This window comes from Neovison vison, chromosome 11, assembly GCF_020171115.1.
Source record: "Neovison vison isolate M4711 chromosome 11, ASM_NN_V1, whole genome shotgun sequence".
Taxonomy (NCBI): domain Eukaryota; kingdom Metazoa; phylum Chordata; class Mammalia; order Carnivora; family Mustelidae; genus Neogale; species Neogale vison.
Window position 1 is genome coordinate 19575435 of NC_058101.1, and position 17507 is coordinate 19592941.

The window sequence follows — 17507 nt, forward strand, 5'->3', positions numbered from 1 at the left end:
TATTTAAATATAAATATAAATATAAATATATATATTTATTTTTAATTTCATATTACACTCAGTAACTGTTTTATTCTCTGTGTTTTTCCCCACAACCTCCTTCCAGAACAGTTTAAAAACAAGAAGAAACCAAGATATATCTCTCTACTATTCAGATACCACAGTGATGGCTAAGTTGTAGGAACATGGGAGATTCTGAATCACTAGGTAGTCCAAAATTGATGTTATTGGCTTAAAATTAAGACATCTGGGTGTAATAACTTGGTATAACACATAAAACATGGAATTTTTAATAGAACTCCATTTTAGTAGAACTCCATTTGTAGAACTACATCTCTTTCTTAAGTCATATGATTGCAGTGTGAATTAAATGTGCAATTAAATATCAAGGGCAGAAGATGAGTATTTGTGTTTAAATCATAGAAGTATTTGCAAATTATAGCTTAGATATATGGACTATATTTGGTGAAATTATTGCTAAAGGTGAAATGAACTTGAGGACTTAAAACATACTGACAGGTTAATTTGGATAACTAACTCCTACAAATTCATGGATGATTAAAATTGGGAAATTGAAGTGAGCACAGAGAAATGTTTTTGTAATTCTGGAAATGGCAATAGATGAATAGATGTTTGTAGTACAACTGATGGTTTTTCTAGAAAAATATAGAGACAAAAAAAGGAAATATGATGGGCTGTCTGGGGATAATGGTGGAATAGGAGGATCCTAAGCTCACCTCATATCATGGATACAACTAGACAACATCTACATCAGTGTAAATAACCAAGGAAATAACCCTAAGTCTTGCAGAAAGACTGTCTAAGACAAATGTAGAGAAGAGGCCACAACACATCTTTCTTTATTCTTTTTTTTTTTTAAGATTTATTTATTTGACAGACAGAGATCACAAGTAGGCAGAGAGGCAGGGAGAGAGAGAGGAGGAGGAGGAGGAAGCAGGCACCCCGCTGAGCAGAGAGCCCAATGTGGGGCTTGATTCCAGGACCCTGGGATCATGACCTGAGCCGAAGGCAGAGGCTTTAACCACTGAGTCTCCCAGGCTCCCCTCTTTCTTTATTCTTCACATCCTTATATTTTGTGAATCTTTTGACTGGAAAAGATATATATATATATATACACACATATATATATATTCAAATACCAATATATATATTCAAATACCTATATATATATATTCAAATACCAATATATATATTCAAAATACCAATATATATATATGTGTGTGTGTGTTTCCCTTCCTATGAACATATAAACTATTAAAACTGAATCAGAGAGAAATAGAAAATCTGAGCAGACCAATTACTAGTAATCTGTAATTGAATCAGTAATTAAAAAAAAAAATCTCCCAAGAAACAAAAGTCCAGGAGGAAGTTTCACAAGTGAATTCTACCACACATTTAAAGAAGAGTTAATACCAATTCTTTTTTTTTTTAATACCAATTCTTATTGAACAACTCCAAAAACAGAAGAGGAAGGAAAACTTCCAAATTCATTTTATAAGGGCAGCATTATCTGGGTAACAAAACCAAGTAAAGACATTACCAAAAAAAGAGAACTACAAGCCTCTTGTAGTTCTGAATACAGATGCAAAAATCCTCAACAAAATATTTGAAAACTGGATCCAACAATACATTAAAAAATCATTTACCATGATCAAGTGGGATTTATTCCTGGGATGCAAAAGTGGTTCAATATTCACAAATCAATCAGTCCGATACATAACATCAACAGAAAAAAGGATAAAGACATTATGATAATTTCTATAGATTCAGAAAATGCCTTTGACAGGGTACAACATCCATAATTGGTAACAAAGTAGGTTTAAAGAGAACATATCTCAATATAATAAAGGCCATATATGAAAAACCCATAGCTAACATCAGTGGTGAGAACTTTTCCCCTAAGATCAGGAATAGGACAGGGATATTTACTTTTACAACTTTTATTCAATATAGTACTGGAAGTCCTAGCCATAGTATTCAGACAAGAAAAATAAATAGAAGACATCCAAATTGTTAAGGAAGAAATAAAACATTCATTATTTGCAAAATAACATGATAATATACATGGAAAATCCTAAACCCTCCACCAAAATATTATCAGACCTTGTATATTCAGTAAAGTTGCAAGGTAAGAAGCTAATACACAAAAATGGGTTGCATTTCTATACACTAATAATGAAGTAGAAGAAAGAGAAATTAAGAAAACAATCCCATTTATAATTGCACCAAAAAGAACAAAATACCTAGGAATAAATGTAACCAAGGAGGTGAAAGACATATAGTCTGAAAACTATAAAACATTAATGAAAAAAAAGCTTGAAGACATCACAGGCAAGTGGAATGATACTCCATGCCCATGGATTGGAAGAACAAATATTGTTAAAATGTCCCATACTACTAAAACAACCTACATAGTTAATGTAAGCCCTATCAAAATACCAAGATCATTTTTCACAGAGCTAGAAGAAATAATGCTATAATTTGTATATAACTACAAAAGCCTAGAATGGCCAAAGAAATCTTGAAAAGAAGAATTAATCTGGGGGTATTATAATCCCAGATTTCCAGATATACTACAAAACTGTGATAATTGAAACAGTATGGTACTGGCACAAAAATAGATACATAGATCAATGGAACAGAATAGAGAGCTCAGAAATAAACCCAGAAGTATATGGTTAATTAATCTCTGACAAAGGAAACAAGAATATGCAGTGAGAAAAAGATAGTTTCTCCAACAAATGGTGTTGTTAAAACTGGATAGCTACATGTAAACAAATAAAACCGGACCACTCTCTTTCACCATATGGAAAAATAAACTTAACATGGAATAAGGACCTAATTATGAGATCTGAAACCATAAAATTCCAACAAGGTAAAAAATGAAGTAAATTCTCTAACATCCTCTATGGCAACATTTTTCTAGATAAGTCTTCTAAGGGCAGGAAACAAAAGCAAAAATAAACTATTGGGACTACATCAAAATAAAAAGCTTCTGTACAGCAAAGGAAGCAATCAACACAATGAAAAGACAAACTACTGAATTGGAGAAGATATTTGCAAATGACATTTCCAAAAAAAAAAAAACGAAAGCCCAAAACCAAAAAACTGGTAGTATCCATAATATATAAAGAACTTATACAACACCAAAATTAAAAAAAGAATCCAATTAAAAAATAGGCAGAAGGCATAACAGAAATTTTTCCCAAGAAGACATAGAGATAGCTAACAGACACATGAAAAGATGCTCATTATCACTCATCATCAGGTATAGCAAATCAAAACTATAATGAAATATCATCTCATACTTGTCAGATTGTCTAAAATTGAAAACAACAGAAACAAATATTAAAGAGAATGTGAAAAACAACAACCCACGTACACTATTAGTGGGAATACAAACTGGTGCAACTATTGTGGAAAACAGTATGGAACATCCTAAAAAAATTAAAAATAAAGCTACCATATAATCTGGTAATTCCACTACTGTGTATCTACCAAAAAATATGAAAATACTAATTTTAAAAGATATATGAATCCCTATGCTTATTGCAGCATTATTTACAATTGAAAAATTATGGAAGCAGCCCAAGAGTCCATCAATAGATGAGTAAAGACATGGTATATATACAATGAAATATTACTCAGCCATATGAAAGGAAGAAATCTTGTTATTTATAACAACATGGGTAGAGCTAGAGAATGCTAAGTGAAATAAGTCATTCAGAGACAAATGCTTTACGATTTTTTTCATATGTGGAATTTAAGAAACAGAACAAATGAACAAAGGGAAAAAGAGAAACCAAAAAACAGACTCTTTTTTTAAAAAGATTTATTTGTTTATTTATTTGAGAGAGAGAGAGAAAGAGAGAGAACCTGCAAATGAGGGAAGGGGCAGAGGGAGAGGGAGAAAGAGAATCTCAAGCGGACTCCATGCTGATTGTGGAGCCTGATACAGGGTTCAATCCCACAATCTGAGATCAGGACCTCAGCCTAAACTAAGAGTTGGTTACCCAACCAACTGAGCCACACAGGTGCCCTCCCACTTGAACAGACTCTTAACCCAGAGAACAAACTGATGGTTACCAGAGGGGAGGTGGATGGAAGGACGAGAGAAATAGGTGAAGGAGATTAAGAGTATATTTCTCATGATGAGCATTTAGTCATACATATAATTGTAGAATCACTATATTATACACCTGAAACGAATATTGCACTTATGTTAAGTACAGTGAAATTAAAATTAATACTACACACATACATATATACCATACCCATAACCTGGTGAATATGCTGAGAGAGCAGATCAATAGCAAAACAGATCTATGGAAAGATGTCATAATTTAATTTGGGCACCCTTCCATATGGAAGATTATAGTTTAAGACAGGATACAGAACAAGAACTATGAGCAGCAACTGGGCAGTACATTTACAAAACCAGAAAGAAAAATGACTATTGAGATAAAAAGAATGGCGAAGACCTTGTAACCAAAAGTGGTATTTTGAGAATTCAGACTGAGACTAAGGTTCCATTTTCAGTAGTTTTATTAATCTGATAATAATTATGTGGAGCCTCAGAGAATTATGAGAAATAGAACTATCATATGATCCAGAAATTCCACTTCTAGATATTTATTGGGAGAAAATAAAAACACTAAAGTGAAAATTTATCTTCAGCTCCATGTTCATTAAAATGTCATTTATAGTAGCCAAGATATGGAAATATCCTAAATGTCCATCAACAGATTAACAGATATAGAAAATAGAATATTACTCAGCTATAAAAATAAGGAAATTTTGCCATTTGTGACAACATGGATGGACCTCAAGGGCATTATGCAAACTGAAATGTGTCGATAGATAAAGACAAATAATTTTTGTGTCACGTATATGTAGAATTTGAAAAATAAGATGAAACGAAACAAAACCCAGCTCATAGAGAAAGAACAAAATGATAGCTGCTATATGGGGGGGGAGTGGGGGGTAGGGGGTGGGAAGTAGGTGGTGGGCAATTGGGTGAAGAGGACCAAAAGGTACAAATTTCCAATTATGAAATAAATAAATCAAAGGAATGTGATGTACACTTTGGTGATTATAGATAGTCATATATTTTGAAATTAAGAGAGTGGGTCTTAGAAGTTAAAACTTGAAAGTTCTCATTGCGAGAAGAAAAAAACAGTGTGGTGAAAGATATCGACTAGACTTACTGTGGTGTTCATTTTACAATATATATAAATATCAAATAATTATCTGTATACTTGGAACTAATATTCTATGTCAATTATATCTCGAAAAAAAAAACCCTAAAGAAATATCCCTCTAGTCATAAACTATTACTCTTCCTTCAGAAAAGCAACATACTTCTCTTGCCTAGAATACAAACAAAATTCTCCCATTTCACCTGAGCCAGGGAATAATAGGTTTTCAAGAATTTGGAAGGGGGAGTTTTCCATCCTGATTGTTGCCTTTGCAGTGATCTCAGCTGCCCGTATGAGGTGGTACGTGATGTTGGGCACAGGTCTAAGCCTGCTTTTGGTTGAATAATAAGCCAGAGATGCTGTCCTCCTTCATTATAGAGCCCTGGACACTCACCAACCCACTAGCTTTTCTGGGTGTACCTACTATGTGCAGGCCTTTACAAAAACAGGTCACTTCTTTGGGTATTTTTAAAAAAGTATTGGAGGGAAAGTTAATACTGAGGGCAAAACCAATAAAGTTCTAAATACTACCAAAGCCAAGGGACTTGACCGAGGTCACAGACCCTAAAAGGGCAAATTCAGGATTTACTCACATTAACCTGAGTTAAAATACAAATTTTTCAGGAAGGGTTAATTCAGTGGGATCTGAGCAGTACCATAGTCTCTTGCTCCTCTACAACATGCATACTTGGCTCCTTGCCATCTCGTGTTCCTAGGCAGCAGCCTTCTCGTTCTGATCTCCAGGCCATTACACAGGATGTTTTGTATGCTTCTGACACTCTGTCCAGCCCCTTCACCTAGCTGATTGCTGGCCACTCTTTTGTCCTTAGGATTACAAAAAAAAAAAAAAAAAAAGTCCACCTATCGGAGGAAGGATAGATTATATGCCCATTCTATTAATACACCTGAATACATGAATGTGTATAACCCTACACAGGTACATATTTATGCACACAAACTGAGTGTGCATAATTCAGTCAGTCAAGCTTCAGCTATAGACACAGAGCAGAGGAGTCATAAATAAACAGGTCTATTGCAGGGAATTAGCTTGAAGGATCCTGGGAGCTGGTTAGGAAAGTCCAAAATACACCAGGCAGGGTCATGAAAGGCAGGCTAGAACTATGGTCCATAGATGCAATTTCTTCTTTATCAGGGAAGCTTTAGCTCTGCTCTTGAGGCATTTCAAATGATTAAAATCAGGCCCATCCAGTTTATCTGGGAAAAATCTCTTTTACTCAAAGTCAACTAATTGTAGATTTTAATCACATTTGTGATTAAACACCTTTACAGCAACACCTACATTAGTGTTTGATAGATTAAATAGGGATTGTAGCTTAGCAAAATTCACACATTAAAAAATTAGGAGCCAGCATTATATTATAGTTACTAAATCCACATCTCTTTTCTTCAATATTGTTAGCATCTAATGTCCAGGATTGAGTTTTTGGATCCTTGGATACTAAAATAGGAAAAAGAATTAATAAGTATTATTATGATTATATTGAAAAATCATGAAAATCATTGAAGTTGTGAATCATCCATTTTATATATCTGAACTAATTACCCAAACATATTTACTCTTATATTTAGTGGTTTTAATTTTTTTGGTTTTATTTTTTAATATAAGCGTAACCTATTTTTTCAGCATCCTGGTATTTTTCTCCGAAACATTTAACATATATGTATGTGTAAATATATTCATACATATATGTGTACCAATCTGTTAGTTTAAGCTATTAATATACATTTTATTCCTGTCTTGTGTTCTCAGCCAATGAAAGCTAGTAAACAAAACTGTTGTACATATTTTTGGTCAAAATCTTCTTGCACCATACCACTAACACTTAGGAAATGAGGGCTAGATTCAGCTATCTTAAATTCAGTAAAATGTGGAGTCTCTGCTGTTTACTGCGGCTTTTTGTTACTATTTTCTAATTTAACACTTTTGTACCGTGGTCCTGAAGGTGTACTGGTGATAGTATAACTACTATTTAGTGAACTCAAAAAGTGAAGTTCAAAAGACTCAAGGAATATATAGCACACACAGAGCTAAAGCTGATTTAGAGATTGGGGATTTATAGAATTCCCCATATATGCTAGAGATTCAATAAATAACACTTCTCCTGGGAATATTACTCACTAATTAGAGAAAATGTAACCGGGAGCATCTAAGGTCTAAGGCATGTCATTTTCTCAGTAGATTCAACGAAATGAGAAGAGTGACCACCAAAATGCAAAGCAGGAACTTAGAGCTAATTTACTAGAGTTCCTTTGGTAAAGACAGAATACCCCTCCTCTGACTCCAGGTAAAATATCATGCAAGTCCTGAGACATTTTTTCACGTGAACACTGTTCTCTATGTGTTTGGTGCTAAGTGTTGGGTGATTAGGGAAAACTGTAACAGAGCAGTTTATATCCTTATACAATCTAAAAACTAACCTGTAAGTTCAAGGAGTAGTCACCTGAGATGTGAGCATATGATGCCTGTCAACAGAGAGGTACAGATAAGAAGTAGAAAGAGGCGGGGATGGATTTGATCCCAAAAGAAGGGTACAGTTTGCCTAAACAAAGAGGAGGTGGAGCCTCTGGTTGGGGGCAGAAGCATTATGCAGACTTCAGGGTCCACTGCAGACCTTCAGATGGCGAACAGGGCAGCCTGGTTGCTGTGAACGATGGGGGTGCAGAATCGTAGGTGATGAGGCTGGAACGGTAGGCTGTGACCAAACTGCAAAGGAACATAAATATCAAGAAATAGAGTTGGAATTTATCCTTATAGGTAATGACTCCTGAGAGAAGTATCCGCACAGTGAGTGGTGACAAGAGTAATTGAACATGAGAATTTGAGAGAACACTTTAACTTAATAAATGTTTCAGATGTATCACTTACCATAATGGACAGAATAAAATGATTTATTTTAGTGCTGGTAGTAACACATGAAGCCAGTGTTCTAATGAAAATGATTTGGTTTAATGAATTAACTTGTAAACCTACTGGACAAGATATATAATGCTATGTCAGGTATTAGGCTTTGCACACTGCCACTTTTCAAAAAGTGAAATGTAATAATGGGACTTGTCAAGACTCTGAAGTAATAAATGTCATTAAACTCTAGAGACAAGGAGATCACTTTGCTTCCATTTGCTCAGGGACCTGAAGTCCCAGTTTCTGAAGAAAACCTAAAAGCCTGTTAATAAATTTATATTTAAAAGAATGAAAAAAAAATTAGATAATGCCTGGTTTAGATCTCCCCATCAGTAAGGACAAGGAGTCTGTCTTATGCTGATTTGTCTCTCAAAGATGTATAGGAAAACACCCCTCTCCTAATCACTGAATTAAAGAGAATTCACTAACATTAGTTTAATCAGTACCCTGTAATCAAATCAGGCATGAAATCAAGTTTTGATTATATATTATTCTCCCTATTATGAACAAATTGCCAAATCACTGGAAACACCCCTAAGTATGGGGGAGGATGGCGAAGGATGGAGGAAGTAAATAGTTTATTTAGTAAAACAGAGAAATACAATTACATTTCCATGGAATTTAAAAAGTTATTCAGCCTTTTTGGGGGGAGAGGGGACATTCCTGAAAGAACTTAGATTACTTCCTAAGCATATCTTAAGTCTACCCTACAAGGCTGCCACCAAGTAGAGAAATAAAACACTTGTTTTCTAAGAAATCTCTTCCAAAAATGTTTAAAAATATAATAGCATCTTTTTTTAAACCAAAGAGAAGGATGTTCTAGTTTTCTGTAACTATTCTTATTTAATCCTCCAATTAAAAGTATTACTTTCTACTGTGTTATCTTTCCCTGAGCTTTTTACAGAAAAAATTGAATCTTTATATACTGTCTCCTACTATAGGGTTTACCATGATTACAGTGAAATTAAATATTATTGAAGTGATAAAAATAAGATTTTTATTAATCTCTTCAGTGTAAATATTCTAAAAGTTTAGTAAGCTCTTATTTTCAAGATAGTTTCTCATACTTGTAAATGATTCTGTCTGTGCAAGATTTTTGGTTCTGAGACTTTTAGTTCTCATTGTATAAATGACATCATAATTAAATGTAAAATTCTAGCAATATAAATTAGGATATAATAATATCTTCTGCTAATTATTAGAAATTAAAATTAGAAATTTTAATTTCTAATTTTTATTAAAAATTAGAAAGTAGAAGAAATTATAAGCCAAATATTTCTCTAGCCACATTTAGCCAATATCCTTGTATTTTTTTAATTATTGTCACCTTTCAGGCTAAATATTTTATTCTTGTCATTCACTTGGCCACAGTTTGTCCTGATGCTCCTGTCTGTCCATTGATCATTTCTGCGATTTTCTTATTAAATCATTCCCTGTCATGGTCCTCAACCATAGTCTGCTTTAAACAAATAACAAATTATTCTTTACCATGTATCTTTACTTGGAATAAAGTGCCATGTAGAAATAATATGATTTTGGAGGGTCAACTGTGTAAGTTTTCTTTATGGAGAGCAGAAAACTCAATTCAGTGTTTTGCATATAATTGTCGTATGAAAAAATTCTGTGATAACTTAATAAATGACTAAACAATTGATCTGCCAACCACTCACCTTTTCTATTTTCAGTTTTATTAAAAAAATAAAGTTAGTAATGGATGCATTTTTTTCCTAATTTTTAACACCATGCATTTAATAAAGCATACTTGTTATGCTGAAAAATTTTATATTGGTGAATTGATGTAGAAACACAATATATTACCAATAATGAGTGACTTGATGTGTCAATCAAAAAATCTTGTCTGATTTCTAGGTTTGAAAGATTTTGTTTATTAGAGCTCTGCTAGCCGGAGAGGGTACTTCTTCCCATCCTTAGTACCTACCTTGCTGGCATCTTGAACAAGTAAAGTAAATAAATCCTGTCATGGGAAAGTGGCTTTTATAATGGTGAAACAAAAAACTAGTTTCTGGGGCACCTGGGTGGCTCAGTGGGTTAAGCCTCTGCCTTCAGCTCAGGTCATGATCTCAGGGTCCTGGGATCGAGTCCCATATCGGGCTCTCTGCTCAGTGGGGAGCCTCCTCCCCCTCCCCCACTGCTGCCTGCCTCTCTGCCTACTTGTGATCTCTGTCAAATAAATAAATAAATTCTTAAAAAAAAAAAAACAAGTTTCTGGAATCAAGCACCTCTTGATTTTGCATTTACTAATTAGTAGCTGTCATAACAAGGATATTAATCTCCTTTTTCCTATCTGTAAAACAGAATGTATCTTTGTCATAGAATTGTTGTAAGAATTTATGTGACTATGTAAATTAAGAATTTGGCATATTGATTGGCTCTAAACATGACTTTACCTAGAAGAAAACAGTATTTTTACAATTAACATTTTTATTTTTATAAAATCATTTTAATTAGAGGATAAGTAAGGATAGTTACAGACACCTAGAGAGCCTTTGTTTTTCTTTCTTAAATGTAAATAATTTTGTTACTATTTTTTTTAAACCATAGACTTTTAGTTAATTTCTGGAGATTTTTTTGTTCAGCTAGAGTACCTATACCGATTTCTTACAAAACGACTTACAGGAACAAATTCTAAAAATCCTCCCATTAAGGTCTTCTTGAGAATCTGTGTTTGAGAAGTAACTAACTATGAACTTGCTATCAATTTCTGTGACCTATGACAGTCTAAGTGAATTTTTTTTTTCAAAATGAGCATATGGATATTCATTGGTCATTTTAATACCTGTGATACAGCTGCTTACTTTCATTCATCTACCTCCAAGGGCTTTAAATATCTTATTATCAGGAATGGTAAAAATACATAAATAATTAAAAAATGTCTCATTGGTTCTTTCAAATATATTTTAAAAACACACTAGTACTATAAATAGAAATATTATGTTAGAATATCATTCTAAATTTTGTATAGAAGAGTCTCTAGGATAGTTTTTTCATTTTGAAAAATGGCTTAGAATCCTATGGATCACTGCCTTAAAAAGATACAACTTTACCACCTATTTTGAAGTTTTATTAGCATCTAGCAATGAAACTTGTTTCTTCTTTCCTCTTGTACTTCATACTGATAACAGGGAGGACTCTGTCAGCCAGGCACAGCCCCATACCAACCCTTCTGTTAAATTCTTTCTACCTGTCACATAAACTAGGACTTCTGAACTGCAAATTTCTCCATGTACAGAGTTACTCTTTTGAAGCATATTATGACACCAAATTTAATGTTATTTTCAAGTAGATTAAGGTGCCTTTGGAGTATGCACATTGATAAACAGTCTACTCTGGTTGAGATGATGGTTTTCTATTTAAAAAAAATAAAAATCAAGCAGTGCACGTATTTGGACACAGAAAACACCTCCTTTTCTGTATAAAATTTTCAAGACTCCACAGGATCCCTGCCTTCATGGGCTTTGCAGTAGCAGGCCTATTTACTCCTACTGTGGCAAGCATATGTCTCCAATGTTCACGTACGGTTTATGACTTTGTCAGGCATCAATTGCAGCAAATGTCTGTTCTCTGTATTTGATTATACCTTTTGTTCATGCTTTTCCTCAAAGCTTTTAAGTCGGAGGTTCTCAAGGACTAACACAGGAAAGGGCAAATGGAAAGTGAGATGGGCACATGGCTTATATTCTCAGACTTGGTCTAGCCACTAACATGGGTTACCAGATCAGAGATCCCTGGTTTTTCTATCCTTTGAACACAATCCGAATACACTTGGAATAAAATAGCCTTCTAAATTGGTTAGTTAACATAAACACATTTCTAGTTTTACTTTCTTAGCAGGCATCTATTGAGATTTTTTAAAACTCTCTTAGCATAGGCTATCCATGGGATAATGAGTACATGCACAAATTTTTAGGATTTTAACTTTAGCATCCTATTGAATTTATATGTAACAATATAAAGCAGCTAAAATCTCCATGTTGACAAAGACAAGATTTCTGTTACCATTGGTTACACCACACTTTTGATTCGTTTAAATTACCAGCTCTTCTTGTGGGCTGATGTTATATTCACCTTATTTTAAACCTTGATCCCTAGGAAACAAAACCTGAGGCAAGGATTATTACTAGTATTTGATTGAGGACGTACAATCCCAAGGCAACAAGAATAAGAGAAAATGGAAGGTAAAACAGGGAAGTATGGAGAGAAATGTAAGTGGTAAGGTAGTGTCAGAATACAGAAGAGAAAAAATATAATAAGGCTTGCCAGTAGCACAAGATTCTTTAAGGATAAGATAGTTAACCCAGTCGAGAAGGATAAAAGTGGAATTAAACAGGTGGATAAAGGTAGAAAACTCATTAAAAGAAATTACACCATATTGTTAAAAACAATTGGAGGAATGACAGTGCTTGGCATATCATGAGATCAGCAAGATGTTTACTTGAGAGAATGGTAAGAGTTGAGATAGGAGTCCTTTGAGCTCAGCTTAAGAATTTTACTTTGATCCCCAATGTAATGAGGAGCCACCACAAAATATTTAAATCAACAACAATACAGGTTCCAAGTTCTGGAATATCACTCTACTTGCACAAAATCATTTGGAAGTATCCAGACTATGGAGAGACTAGTTAGGATTTTGTTGTCTAGAAATAATTGAAGAGCAACCAAATGAGAACAAGCAATGGCTATTTATTCAGAGCTTGTCCACAACCAGGGAATCAGTCACTGTCACTTGGATTTTGGCAGAGCCTCAAAGACAGGCAGATGGGTGGGTAGTAGGAAAAAGGGAAGCTACAGCTATGCCCTTACTGGAGGTTATTGGCATGGGGAAGTAGAAGGTATTCTAATTGGAAGCAAGGAATCCTGTGTGATTGGTTTATGGTACATACTCATCTCTCTCTGGTTGGCCCTATTATAAAAATTAAAATTAAAATAAAAATTAACCAAGTCTTGCTTATTTGGGACAATTGTTACAGCAACTATTATTTAGCCCCTGTATTGTTACTAGAGATTTTGTTCTGACTTCCTAAAAATCTAACCTATGGCAGCCTGGCTTTCTGGACTATTTATTGTACATAAGAGGGTTGGTTTCTTAGGGTGGTTGTTGCAGGTTGTGGGACAGAGTTCTGTTTTTATACATAGCCTGGTCATTGTCCATTTATGCATTTAGTCTCTCTGGTGTTATAGTTCAGTTAACACGTAAGGATTGAAGAAAGCAAGTGACAGTAGTTATGGAATTAAAGAAACATTTCAGAAGTAGTGGTAAGATTTTTATAGACATTGTTAACATGTCTGTCCTTTCCAGAGCAATCTACATTTTCAGTACCATCCCTATTAAAATACCATTGGCATTTTTTTAAGGAGTTGGAACAAACAATCCTAAAATTTGTACAGAATGAGAAAACCCTGAATTGCCAAGATAATGTTGAAAAAGAAAATGAACAAAGCTGGGGACATCTCATTGCCTGACTTCAAGCTATATTACAAAGCTGTGATCACCAAGACAGCATGGTATTGGCACAAAACCAGACACATAGACCAATGGAACAGAATAGATGGACTCCAGAAATGGACCCTCAACTCTGTGGTCAATGAATCCTTGACAAATCAAGATAAAATATCCAATGGAAAAAGGACGGTCTCTTCAATGACTGGTGCTGGTAAAATTGGATAGCTACATACAGAAGAATGAAACTGGACCATTCTCTTACACCATATACAAAGATAAACTCAAAATAGATGAAAGACCTCAATTTAAGACAGGAATCCATTAAAATCATAGAGGAGAACATAGGCAGTTACTTCTTCAACATCTGCCACACAACTTCTTTGAAGACATGTTTCTAAAGGCAAGTGAAACAAAAGCAAAAATGAACTTTTGAGACTTTATCAGGATAAAAAGCTTCAGCACAGCAAAGGAAACATTCAACAAACCTAAGAAGCAATCCATGGAATGGGAGACGATATTGATAAAAGACATTACAGATAAAGGGCTACACCAAACAAGAAAGCTACTGCACAGCAAAAATCAAACAAACAAAAATCAGTAAAATGAAAAAAAAAAAAAAACCTTACAGAATGGATAAAAACAAATTTGTAAATCATATCTGATAAGAAGTTGATATCCAAAATACATAAAGAACTTCTACAACTCAACAGGAAAAATAATCCAATGCAAAAATGAGCAAAGGACCTGAATAGACATCTTTCCAAAAACAATATGCAAATAGTTAACAGGGACATGAAAATGTGCCCAATATCACTAATCATCAAGGAAATGCAAATCAAATCCAAAATGAGATGTAGTCTCATGCTTATTGTAATGGTTATCATAAAAGATGATGTAAAAGCTGGTGAGGCTGTGGAGAAAAGGAAACCCATGTGTACTGTTGGTGGGTAAGTAAATGGGAACAGTCACTGTGGAAAATCATATGGAGGTTAAAATTAAAAATAGAACTACCAGCAATTCTAGTTCTGAAATACATCTGAAGGAAACAAAAACACTATGTCAAAGAGAGATCTGCACCTCAAGGTCACAGCAGCATTACTTACAACAGACAAGACATGGAAACAACTTAAGTGTTCATCGACAGATGATTGGATAAAGAAACTGTACACACACACACACACACACACACACACACACAGTATTATTCAGCCACAGAAAAGAAGGAAATCTTGCCATTTCCAACAACATGAATGAATCTTTAAGGCATTATGCTTAGTTAAATAAGGCAGAGAAAGACAAATACTACATTATCTTACTTGTATGTGGAATCTAAAAAAAAAAAAAAAAAAGAAAAACAAGAATCAGCTCATAGTAAAACAGATCAGATTTGTGTTTATTAGAGATGGGAGGGTTGGGCACCTGGGTGGCTCAGTCATTAAATGGCCGCCTTCAGCTCTGGTCATGATCCAAGGGCCCTGGGATTGAGGCCCACTCGGGCTTCCTGCTTGGCAGAAAACCTGCTTCTCCCTCTCGCCCTGTTTGTATTCCCTCTCTCTCTCTCTCTCTCTCTCTCTGTCTCTCTCTCAAATAAATCAATAAATAAATAGAATCTTTTAAAAAAAAGAGAGAGAGAGATGGAAGTGTTAGGTGAAGGAGAATTGGATGAATGTGGACAAAAGGTACAAATTTACAGCTTTGACATAAGTACTAGGTATACAATGCACAACATGATGACTATTGCGGTCACTACTGTATGGCATGTTTGAAAGTTAAGAGAGTAAATCCTAAGAATTCTCATAACACACACAAAAACAACTTTTTTTTCTTTTTTCATCTATATGAAATGAAGGATGTTAATTAAACATATTATGATAATTATTTCATAGTATATGTAAGTCAAAACACTATATTGTACATCTTAAATTTATACAATGTTATGCATCTATTATATCTTACCAAAACTGGAAAAAAAAAAGGAGCAATAGGATGTTCTGGGGCTTGGTAGTAATTCAGAGAAGTAATCTGATAAATTCAGTGGGGGACGCATTGAGTTTCAAATATCAATGGTATCTAGGCATTTAAGAATGAGGTATAGGCACTGTATGTCCAATACCTCAATAATGTCTGGCAAATAGGACATCCTCAAAACAGTTTTTAATTAATTAAATTAAATATATTGATTTAGCACTCAGGAGAAATATAATACCTAGAGATAAACAGAGCACTTCTGGTGTTACAAATCATAGTCATGGATGAAATTGCATAGGTCAAATAGAACATTAAAATGAATGCTAAAAAGTAAATCCCAAGGAAACAAGTGTGGTAGCCAGAAGGCATTTCATGAAAATCAAAGGAAAATAGCACTTGAAGAACAGTTCTGTGAATAACTTCAGAAAAAATCAAGAAAAATTAGAATTAAGATGGATTTTGGCAGACAAATGAGAACTTGGAGGGTAATTGGTAACCTTGTTGAGATTTATTGTCAATTTATAATTATATAAACCAAATTTGGTAATAAAAGCCAAATACCACCATTATCATTCTTATATTAAATAAAACTTTATTTGGTAATACATGTGGGGAATATCTTATTTGCTTAAAGAAAGAAATGAAATATTTAAAAATTAACACTGAAGGGATTTACAGGCAATTCTAAGAAGCTCCAAATTACCCTGGATCTCTGGACCTAAACTGACTTTGAAAGTGACGCATAGACGTTGAAGTTCTAGAGAGTAGAAACTTTCATTACCATAAACTAGAGTAGCTGTAAACTTGTTAATGACAACTCATAAAAATATTAACATAATTGATGAACCACTAATTGTGAAAATGCTGTTTGTTTGTTTTTTCCCATTCATTCAATAGTATCTACTGAGAATCTACTGTGTGCTAATGTCCTGTTGCTAGAGGACAACACATTGGACCAAAAAAGAATATCTATATCTATATCTATATCTATCTATCTATCTATCTATCTATCTATATATATATATATTTTAGTACCTGGTGCTCAGGGATGTTATCACCATCTGGATGAGATAAACACTAAAGAGACAACACATATATAATAATATATTGAAATTAATATGTGGTAAGTGCTATAACTGAAAGATACAAGGTATATGAGATCACAGAGTCGGAAGAATTGACCTGTTTGGGAAGATTAGATGAAGAGTTCATGAAGAGGTGAGTTTGAGTTCAGATCAGAAGGAAATGTTGAACGGACAGAGAGAAGAGTGTGTGTGCAACGGGGAGGAGGCAGGTCAAGGGTACTACATGTATAAAGGCCTGAGGCAGATGAGGAAGTTAAAGAGTGGAAGGAGAGTGCCAGAGAATGTAAAGGACAAGGAAACTGAGGTATGTGGTAGGCAGCCTAGGCATGGATGCCCATGCTATTTCATTAACTAACCATGGTAATGAATTTGGTCATTATTCTTTTTTTTTTTATTTTTTTTTTTTAAAGATTTTATTTATTTATTTTTCAGAGGGAAAGCGAGAGCGAGCACAGGCAGACAGAGTGGAAGTGAGAGTCAGAGGGAGAAGCAGGCTCCCCGCGGAGCAAGGAGCCCGATGTGGGACTCGATCCCAGGACGCTGGGATCATGACCTGAGCCGAAGGCAGCTGCTTAACCAACTGAGCCACCCAGGCGTCCCAATTTGGTCATTATTCTAAATGTAATGAAAAGAAAATCTGCTTTTACGCAGGGGCAAAGGCATTACCAAATATGCATTTTGAAATTATTGCTCAGGGGTTGTCTGGGTGGCTCAGCGGATTAAGCATCTGACCCTTGATTTCAGCTCAGGTCATGATCTCAGGGTCATGGGATCAAGCCCCAAATCAGGATCCATTTTGGGCATGGAGCCTGTTGGGATTCTCTCTCTCCTTCCTCTGCTCTGGCTTCTGA